Below are 10,228 nucleotides of genomic sequence, written 5' to 3'. Positions count from 1 at the left end.
AATCCCATAGAAAAAAGAAGGATTGCCCTAGATAGGCAATAGGTCATAATTGATAAAGTGAATAAGTTGTTAAGTGTAAGGCTCATCAAGGAAGTGTAATATCCCACATGGGTAGCCAATCTGGTCTAGGTGAAGAAGTCAAATGGGAAATGGAGAATGTGTGTAGGCTTCACCAATCTCAATAGGGCATGTCCTAAAACCATCTCCCATTGCCCACTATAGATAGAATGGTTAACCTAATAGCTGGACACATGGTAGGCTCATTAGTAGATGCCATCTCTAGATATCATCAAAATAAGATGGATCTAGAATATGAGGAGAAGATAATGTTTATCATAAATTTAAGGATCTACAGCTATAAAGTCACGTTGTTTGGCTTGAAAAACATAAGGGACACCTACTAAAGGCTAGTGAATAAGATGTTCAAATGATTGATCAGCAAAATAGTGGAGGTCTATGTTGATGACATGATCATCAAAAGCAAGAAGTTGGAAGATCTTGGGATAGACATTATAGAGGCCTTTAACAACCTAGATAAGGTCTATATGAAGTTGAATCTTGAAAAGTATACCTTCAAAGTCAGAGGAGGCAAATTCTTAGGGCATATGGTCTCAAAGAGAGGAATAGAGGCTAACCTTGAAAAAAATATGAGGTATAATCAATATGCAACCATTGAAAAGTATTAAGGAAGTTCAAAGACTGAATAGCAAAATTACAGCTTTAGGTCGGTTTATGTCTTACTCAACTCAGATGTCACACCTTACCCCTCTGTAAGGCATAACATGATCCGGTAGAATACTTAATGAACTACCAAACTTCACCTACCGATAACTCATTAAGCACCCTACAAGGGATTTTAAAACAATTTTCTTACATTTTGAAAGTGGTGAGCATTTTGGTAGGAATTAAAAACCATTTATTCAAAGTTTAAATACTAGTAAAAAATTTTGTCCATTATAAATTTTGCCGCAAATTTTATAAAAATTTTGACAGAGTTCCATTTGTAATTAGAGAAAACAGTTCTTCAAATACCTGCGAAAAACACTTCCAAAAATTTTTTCACAACTTCCAACCTCCAATAAATCTCAATCAACTCAATTCAAATCACTTCAAAGTAATTCCACAATACAAATCAAAATTCATCATCTCAAAATATTTAATACTTGATTCACAAGGCATAAAACATGAAATTCACATGTACAAATATTAAATTTACAGAAGGAAATCCAAAAATAATATTATTACAATTTATTTATAACTGCTCAACTTACATTGATACATACAATATTATTATATTTACATCAAAATTAACTACAAGGGTATAAAATAATACCCGTACAAAAAGACCAGAGTAGTCCTCGATTTAATAGCAGCTCACTCTGCTGCTTTCTCCTTGTTCTTATCTGCGACAGCAAAATAAGCTATCGCTGAGTATAAAAATACTCAGTGGTGCACAATAAAAATTTAAAATGCAATACATAAATCATTCGCTGGTGAAACACAATTTAAATATTTCTCAATCACATTTCACAAATATCAAAGTTCATAATAACACCATTTAGTCAAATAATTTATTAAACACAGTGTTGCCAAAATCATATACACTTAAGCCATGACATAAAATTTCCGATCAATGCCGTGTTGTACACCACGACAAAGCAATCTACAACCCCATTAATCGAAATCAATGAGGGAGGTGGCTAGCTAGCTAATGAGTACTCATCCGATCTTAACCTCAACTGGCAAGCCAGAGAGGGAGGAAAATAAACGATCTCAACCCCATAAATGGAGGAGGAATAGTGTGATACTGTCATGCTAAGTGTGAACACAAAATCAATTCAAAACAATTTATTCAAATAATTTATGAAAAATCTAATCAATTTTCAAAGTCATATTTGCGATTATAAAATGGCAACACAGTAAATAATTAATCACAGAAGCCAAATTTTTGTGAATAAAATATTTAAACAAGAATTATTGTGCACAAACCTGACGTGAGTCGCCTCTAGGCCTTGACTCAGTCTTTTCGAGTTTCCAAGTCTTTTTCAGCTGAAACACACAATTTCACAGTGTTTCAGTACCATAACTTCGCATAAATTCCAAAAATAAATTTCACTTCATTTTTACCTAGCTTTAATGAGCTAATTTCGACGTTCTCGAAGTTTTTGTGTTTCGGGTTACTATTCACTATACTATTCAAGTCAAATTGTTGACTTTTTAAGGCTTAATAGGTATGGGAACTCCAACTTCACCCACATACCACATTTTGGTCATTAAATTTGTTGGTTTTGGTCATTTTCTCAAAGCTTAAATCCTTTTGGCCAAATTGTCAAAATTTCAGTTTTGGTGCTCCAAGTTGCACTGTTCCATTGGTAATTTTACTATTGGAATTTGACAAAACTTCCTTCATAGAAAATGTTCCTTATTGTTTTAAGTTTATTCTCATTTTTGAATCACCCAAATTGGAGTTTTGTAGCTCAAGTTATGGCCCTTTGAATCAAGGCTGCCGGATTTAAAATAACCCAGATTTTCTGGGCAAATTTTGGTGCTGGCAAATTTGAGTCACCAAATTGGGGTGGCCAAATGGCTTGGTTGCTGGCATAATTTGGACTTGTGTTCTTTATGAAAGTTTTAGGTCTATATCCCATCTAACCACTGGTAAAATTTCAGATCAATTTGACCTGCCTAGCTCGAGTTATGACCAAATAAACAAACACTATTTATTTGGTCAGTTTGTACAGTGGCAGACTGCACTTATCCAACTTTGTTCAATTTGTTCACTAGGTTTTGGTCAGTTTTTGGGCATGGTTCCTAAATGAAAATTGTGTCATTTTATGTCTATTTTCATCCCCAATTGGTTCCATATCAATTGGACCTGTAAAATTTCAGTTTTGGTCCTTCAAAGTTGACTTGGTCATGCTGCCAGCAGCATGACCATATACCCTCCGAATTTGGCTTCCATTCCAACAATTCAAACACAACTCATTTGGTCACAATTGACCATTTTTCACTTCACAATAGGTCAAACATGCCATTTACTCATTTCTTACATTTTTGGTTCACAAACCCTAAGTCCCAAAACCCTAACTCACTTAATTGTTGCAATTAACTAAATTCAAAGCTTTCAACCATAATCAATCAACTAATGGAGGTCCATAAACTCATTTAAATCCATCAAACCATACAAGATCATGCTCCCCTTCAACAGGCCGAAATTTCAGTAATGGTCCTCACCTCATTTTTTTTTATTTCATTTCATTAATTTCTAAGCTCATTTCAACAACTAATGATGCATTTAATTAACTAATTGATAGTTAAGAAACTAACATTTGCTTAGATCCTCAAATCTCAATCTTTTGTTCTCCTTTCTTCTTTCAATCCTCTTCTTAAGTGGAGATTACAAGCTCTAGTAAGGTTTTAGGGAAGTTATTAAGATTAAGTGGAGAAATTAAAGCTTGAGTGCAAGCTTTAATGGAGAGTTTTCATGGAGGAAATATGGAGAAGATGGAGCGGCAAAGAGAGGAAGAAGAAAGAGATTTTTGTTTTTTTTTTCTTTTCTTTTCTTTATTTATTTTAGGTTATGGAAGACCACAAAATCTAATTTAATAAATAATTTAATTAATTCTTTTATGACATCATGCATGAGGTCATGCATGATGTCATCACCTTTTTACTTTTTCATTTTCCTCTCTTTTTTTTTCTATTAGTTCTTTAATTTAATTCTCGATTCCAAAATTTTCTTTTCTCCGATTTTATTTGACAGTTAGGTCAGGAGTCAGCTCTCGGGGTCAATTGACCAAATTGCCCCTCGCCGGTTCATCCCGGTTTGCAAATAATTCCATATTTCTTCCGGCTCCCTGACCTAATTATTTGACTGGCTTAACAGTTCTTTTTCGTGATTTTCTCTTTTCCACTGTGTTCATAAGGGTCCTAAGGACCGCAACGTCACATTTTACAGTTCGAAATTTGAGTTTAAAATAACTTCGCAGTCGTTCCCAAGGAGGTCACCCATCGCTGTGACTCTCGGCTCGTTTAACTTCTTATGTTCTGTTTTTCTTATTTATACTTAACTAATTGAACATTACTAATTATTTGTGTTTATGGTTTCTCTAGTTGTCTTAAGTATGGTTCTAATCCCCTTAATTGTCTGGACCGACACCGGTCACCGGAACAGTGAAATATACCAGGCTATACAAATAGGGGTGTTACATCAGAAGTCTTTGCCTTTCTATTAGGCACTTAAAGCAAAAAAGCATTTAAAATGGTTGGGGGGGGGGGGGCGGAATTTTAGGTAGCTTTTAGTGAATTAAAAGATTTTTTTTTTTTTAACTAACTCACCTCTCCTTGACTCGCCCAGAGAGTGTAAAGTCCTATTCTTATACCTTGCAGTTGCTAAGGAGACAATGAGCTCCATCCTAGTTCGTGAAAAAGAAGGCGAGTAGAGACTGATTTACTATACCAACCTTAAAAGTGGCCAAACTCAATTATCCAGTTTTGGATAAGCTCGTCTTTGTAGTTCTTTTAGTGGTAACCAAGTTGAGAATGTACTTTCAATCCCATATCATTGATGTATGGACTAATTATCTATTGAGAAAGCTCTTACACTGACCAAACACCTTAGGTTGACTAGCCATATGGTTGGTTATATTGAGAGTGTATGACATCAGATATGTGCCTAAATTAGCTTTAAAGGCCTAAGCCTTGGTAGATTTTATAGTAGAACTAGCCTAACCCTAGGCCTAGAAGAGAAGCAAAAGGAAAGTTGGAATGTATGGATAGAAGGATAAACTAGAGCTAGGATCAAAATTATGTCAGAAGTTCCCCTAACATTAAACTCCAATATGCATCTCATCTGACTTTTTGGGCTACCAATAACATTGCCAAATATGGGGCATTCCTTTTAGCTCTCCAGATAATCAGTAATTTGTTAATCAATGCCAAGGCAATTTTCAAGCAAAAGACCCAAATTTGGGCAATTATGAGGCAAGGATTTAGAAGTTGCTAGGAGAAATCCAATATAACCTAGGCAAGGTTGTAATTCTCTAGGTGCCCTGAGAAGAGAATGTCAATGCAGATGTTCTTGCAAAAATAGTTGCAACAAGTAAGCAACACTTAACTCAACCTATCCTACTCGAGGAGATCGCCTCCTCAATCATTTAACAAGAAGAGCTCCTACCATTTGACATCAGCATGACATGGATGTCTCCCAACTTCTAATATTTGGAGTACGGCCCAAATGATCCTCTAGAGGAAAAGAAGATAGTGTAAAAGTCTTCAGGTCGTAGTGTCCTTAATGGATGACTTTACATACAATTTTTTTTAAGATGTTGGCTTAAACGCATCACTCCCTAGGAAGGCTTGACAATCTTGATAGATATTCATGAAGGTCTATGTGGAAGTCAAGAAGGAGCTTAGACCATTTCCAAGAAGGCTTTAAGGAAACAATATTATTGGTCTTTAGCTATGGATGATGCTAAGTAATTTATTCAAACATGCTAAATGTGCTAGGAGCATAGTTTCATTCTGAGGATCCTTGTAAAGAAGCTCTCTGCCATAGGCAATCCATGGCAGTTTTATTAGTGAGGGTTGACAAACTTAGTCCTTTCCCCAAGGCTTTAGGGTACAAAATGTCATTATGGCTATTGATCACATTATGAAGTGGGCCGAAAAAGAAGCCACACAACTCATCACTATTGATAAGGCGATCTCATTTGTTAAACAAAGTATTTTTTGCAGGCTTGGAGCTCAAGGTTATCATCATTGACAATGGCACATAATTTGAAGAAAAGAAATTCAAAGCTTTTTGCCATGAATGGGGTATTGATCTTCGGTTCATTTCAACTTATCATCCATTGACCAACAGTATGATAGAAGTCACAAACCGAACCATTCTCTATGGTTTGAAGATGAGGTTGGATAAAACAAAAGGTAGATACTTGATGAGTTACTGCACGTATTATGAGCCTACTAAATAACCACAAGGTTGGCATCTATGGAAACCACATTTTCTCTCACCTATGGTTTAGAAGTTGTCATTCTAGCAAAACTCATTATACTCAGTGCTCAAACTAAAAATCTTAAGGTCATAGCAATTGAGGAAGAGCTAAGACTTAATCTGGACCAAGTAGAAATAATGGGAGAGTGTAGATAGAAGATGGCTTGGACGTACAATCAAAATGTTAAACATTGATCCTTCACTATTGAAGATTTTGTGATAAAAAGGATTGATGTCTTGGGAGGAGTAATCGGGGCCAGTAAGCTGAGCAACAACTAGGAAGGTCCCTACACTATATCAAAAGTCATATACCTTGGGTCTTATAAGATAGCCCACCCAAGTGGTAGCAATATCTCACGGGCATGAAATATATGTAACCTGTAAAAGTTTTATCAATAAAGGCTTTTGTTTTTCTTTAGATCTATTATTATCTATGAGGTAGTCTTCACTCACTCCACCCTATGAGGCATTTAGATGAGCTTTCACCCACTTCAGCAAAAGAGGCATTTAGGTGATCTTTCACTCACTTAGGCCCTAAGAGGCATTAAGGCATCCTTTTGCTCACCTAAGCCCAAGACCTTCCTCCCATTCAAGCACTGAAATTACACCATAAGGCTATTATTCGCCATTGACACCCTAAAAAGGATAATTAAAAGCAATAGTACGTGGCATCAAATTCTAAAAATTATTGTCGCAATAGTTTGGAGAGAGTTTAAGATTCAAAAACTAATTTGTACATAATTATCTTGACATAAGTAATTCATGTAAACCATCAAGGCAAAGAATTCCTCACACGAATGAAACAAATACATTATTTCCTCAGCTAAAACCAAGTATTTATAAGGCAAAGCATATGTTCGAATAATAAGTTTCTTAAATTTGCTCAAGTCTTAGAGTTCAAACACTATTCTCTTAATTTTTATTTAAGTTATTTAGATCAGATATGGTATTCTTAAGCTTATTCAAGTTAGTGGGGTTAGATATTGGTTCGGTTTATTCTATTTTTTAAGTTGAGATATGAATTATATAGATCGTAGATCAAACATATAAATAACAATTTTTTTATGTATAAGAGATTGGAAGTGAAGAAACAAAAGAGGAATTTCATTACTTTAAACAAAATTCTACAACCTAATTTTTAACAAGCCAAGAGGTGTGGGGGTCAGTCCTAGTTTGGTTAGTATAAGTAAGATCCTGAGATGTAACACCCCCTTTCCCTCCTCTCCATCACTCCCATACCTTCCTGAGGCTAGGTTGTCCATCTATCTAAAAGTCATCTTTAGGATATCTCTTCACAGCTCTTTCAGGAGGTTGCTATGCACCTCTACATAGGCAAATGCCACTCAAACATTGGCATTAGCTTCCTTGAGCTTGTAAACTTTGTTCTAGCTTGGTTACTTTCACCATTTTAGCCTTATGGCTTGTCTTCACTCCATTAAAGTCCTTCTAAATCTAGACTATAGTAGATTCAGAGGACTTCAGCTTCCTAGCTATGACCTCTGTTGGGCAATATGGCTCACTAAATGAGCCTCTAGTCCTATCACTTGTTGAATGGCTTTATTCAATGATCCCCTCAGCTGGTGAACATTTTCTTTAGCCATAAGGTTGACCACAGAAGCTTTAAGTTTTTAGCTGGTGGAGAGGAGAATTAAGTCTTCCATGCTCTCTATTTGAAGCCACTTTCGATCCTCAGAGAGATAAATGGCAACCCCAAGAACACAGGCGAAGTCTTTGTTACCTCGAATAATCCTGTTATCTTGAATGAACTAGGCTAGTATTTGGGATGGAACAAAGGTTAATACTACTCTACCATGTGTGCTTCCTAAAAAAGTCAAAGCTATAGAAGGAGTAAAGGGGTTCTTAGAAGATCAAGTCAGCCTAAGTGGGGTTCCCATTTTTGTCTGAGCAGTGGGAGGAAGAGTTGCAAGAGTAGAAGGGCCATTAGCCCTAGCCTTTTTAGTAGGGGGAGCAGTCACCCCATTCATTTCCACCACTTTGTTCCTCTTCATCTCCCGAATAAGGTGGGTGGGCCCTTTGTCTTTTTAGGTTTTCTTACCCTTATCCAGAGTAGAGCCAACCATCTTGACATGAAACACAATTAGTAAGAGCCAGAGATCGAAATTTATAGGTTGGGATTAATACACTTATTGGGCCAAAATTAGCCATTTCCATAGTGGTCTTAATTTAGGCCACAATTAGAAAAGTAGGCACTGTGCATGAGCTTGAAAGAACCAAAACTCGTAGCGAGCTTGACAAAACTAGAACTCACTATTTTTTTTTTTTTTTGCTTGTTCACTTCTTCTTATGTTAAGACGGTACAAATTCATAAAGACTTTCTCTATGCTGCCACTTGTTTTGCTTGGCACGAAGCTTGAAAAGCCATCATCAACCTTCATGAGTTCGGATGCAATTAGGTTATAGATAGGTGATGATACTTCAGCACATTGACATAAAAAGGGTCTAAAAGAAACCGTAAACCTATTTTAAGTTATTCTTCATAAATGATCAGTCGATCACCTTGTTTGAACTAGTGGTTTGCCCTCATATTCTCATCATAGGCATCAGTCTCATAGAGCTTTCTAAGAATAAAGTGCTCAACATCATCACCAACAACTCTATCTGATTTATCTATGAGGCTATCTCATCTATTCCTAGGACATCGACTGTAGTTTTTCTTAAAGGCACTGTTCTGCCTCTAGCAATGATGGTGTTCCTTATTTCATTATTACTTTCTATTTCTTCACTTGCTTAAACTTCAGAATGAGTGTAATTATTCTATGATTGAATTGTTACAACATTCTATATCTCTGAAACAAAAAAATCCCATCTTCACCCCTTAGGTTGGGTGAAATGGCTTGTTGACATGAACTTAATTTTGGAACTTTTACTCCTTTTCTCTTAAATCTATTTTTAATAATATTTCTATTTATGAAAAAGAAAAGCTTACATGACTGAACGTAAATGCATAATTTTAACTTGAATGCAATTGAAAATATAAACATTTTATAACTATATTTTCTATAGTTTAATAGCTTATATACGGTTTTTTAGTTCAATATTTTGACTTAGAAAAATATATATTTTATTATTTGAAAATTAATAATATATATTTTGTATATTAGAAACATATAACATTGGGATAAACTTAGTTGAAAAGTTTGGGTCATTAAATCAATCAAAATCAATAATCACATAAAAACTAAGTGAAAAAGAAAAAGATCTATAATGCAATCGTGCAAGGAAAGTATAGATTTATAACAAAATAAAATAATGGTCATCACTTATGCTGATAAAAATTTTATTATTATTTAAATTATAATTATAACGTTAAAATTAATTATTTAAAAATATTAACAATTACTCATGAAAAACGAGATTAACATTAGTTAAAGTATATTAGTAAATTAACGATGATTATGCATTCCACGGGCTACTTGTCACCGTTTGGTATAACTTCATTTCATCCTCCTTGGAATTTGGATTTCTTTGTTGTCACTTGTTAACAAAATCAACTTGCGAGTTTAATAAATTATAAGATTTCGGGCTTCAATCCTAGTGTCAGGATTGAAGAGTTCTTTTTAAAAACATCAAATTATGATTATATTTAAAATTTTTAATTTTATATAAATTAGTAAAATTTTTAAAATGTGTCACAATTACACTTAAAACGAGGTAAAAATAAATTTAAAAATAATAAATTATAATACAATATTTAAAATTTTATTTTATTAATAAATAAAAATTTTAGATATAATCGTGATTTAAAATAAATATTTGACATTTTTGTTTATTGATTAAATTTTATATTTAAATTATATTTAAAAAAATATATATTTTATATTTATTTTTAATTGAAATTTATATTAAAAATTATTTTTATTAGTTGAATTAATATAATTATTTTTTAAATTAAATCAAACAAACCTATTATCCAAATAAAAAATATAAAAATAAATTCATGCCTTTTACAAAGTAATTTTAAAGAATATATAATTAAAAAAATACATTTCACTTGAATTTTATTATCCATTAAATAAAATATGTATTTTATATATAATTTATTCTAATTAATATGCGTATTTTATTTAATAGATACTACAATTCATAATAAACAAGTTTAAACATAAATTTTTTTTCCACTGATTTTTTACTAAATTTTTGAAAAAGCCATCAATGTGTTCGAATGTTAATTGAAGAGAAATTAAAAAAAAAAAAAAAAACTCAATTCAATAA

The sequence above is a fragment of the Hevea brasiliensis genome, chromosome 1 (assembly GCF_030052815.1).
Source record: "Hevea brasiliensis isolate MT/VB/25A 57/8 chromosome 1, ASM3005281v1, whole genome shotgun sequence".
Classification (NCBI taxonomy): domain Eukaryota; kingdom Viridiplantae; phylum Streptophyta; class Magnoliopsida; order Malpighiales; family Euphorbiaceae; genus Hevea; species Hevea brasiliensis.
Note: the sequence above shows the minus strand (reverse complement) of the source record.